Source organism: Arachis ipaensis, chromosome B03 (assembly GCF_000816755.2).
Source record: "Arachis ipaensis cultivar K30076 chromosome B03, Araip1.1, whole genome shotgun sequence".
In the NCBI taxonomy this organism is placed as follows: domain Eukaryota; kingdom Viridiplantae; phylum Streptophyta; class Magnoliopsida; order Fabales; family Fabaceae; genus Arachis; species Arachis ipaensis.
Window position 1 is genome coordinate 118,610,216 of NC_029787.2, and position 1,284 is coordinate 118,611,499.

Sequence of the window (1,284 nt, forward strand, 5' to 3'; positions counted from 1 at the left end):
TAACAATCTTAATCTAATTTTTTATTAAGAATAACTACAAAATTAGCTAAAGAGCATGAATCAACATAGAAGTTTTCGTTTTTTATATTGGTAATTTACAATTTTCGGTATAAAAAGAGGGCATACACAAACTAAGCAAGGAATAAATTTTATAATCATATTGCGTGTAAAGCTAGCCTTGTCAGTCTTATGTTTGCAAGACGGAAAAAAAAAACGAAGAGCCTTGCGGCTAAAAATGGTGGATCGCATGTAATTGGATTATTGATGATTGGAGTAATGATTTGTTCTATTTTAAAAAAAAAAAAAACTCAATAATACAATAAGATAGAACAATTAAAAAATACAAAGTTACTAAATAACAAAATAAAAAATTAAAATGTAGTCATTTCTAATATTGTCATCAATAACTATAAGGATCAAAATCAACCCACTCTTTATAGCTCCTAATCGACTTGTTGATAACCTTCGCAACACTTGCTTTTTGATTTCTGAATATTCTGTCATTCCTTTCCAGCTAAGTATTCCAGATGATAGCACAAAAATCAATCAACCACTTATTGCATTCGTCCTTCCTAGCAGGAGCCTCTGTCTAACTCTCGAAGTATTGCTTAATTGTTCCTGAAACAAATCGTAGTTTTTTTATAAGCGAACAACCAAGCACACCACACCTGTCAAGTAAACTCACAACCCAGGAATAAATGGTAAACATTCTTTGAATCTTTTTTACACAACACACAATTAGTATCATTTTGACCAACAATGCTAAATTTGCTTAATCTGTTCTTAATATTGACTCTGTCAACTAATACAAACCAGGTGAACAATTCCACTTTTGGTGGAACCAACCGCCTCCAAATGGAACAAGTAAAGCGATAAAATTGTCCTCCGAGAATATTTTAGCCTGCACAACCTACATAAAAGAGTTAGTAAAATGTCTGATTTATCAAATTTCAACACTATCTTTTTCTCTTTCTCAAATGCTAAATTGACAAATTATAGCGCTCCATAAAACTAATTTACTAATTTCAACTATCATTAAAACAGTTCTTTTTCCATTAAAAATTTCATATCCATTGAAAATAATGATTTGTTCTATAAACTTGTTATTTTTCATCTGAAATGGAGGATTGTGATAAAATTTGCAGAATTTATGCACATGATTTAAAAGTGAGAGACGGATGCATTAAGACATGTTTTTTCCTTGAATATTGTTCAATTCATTGGGGATTTTTAAAAAAAGAATTTCAAATTTTATATTTATATTTAAATAATATTATATAACTA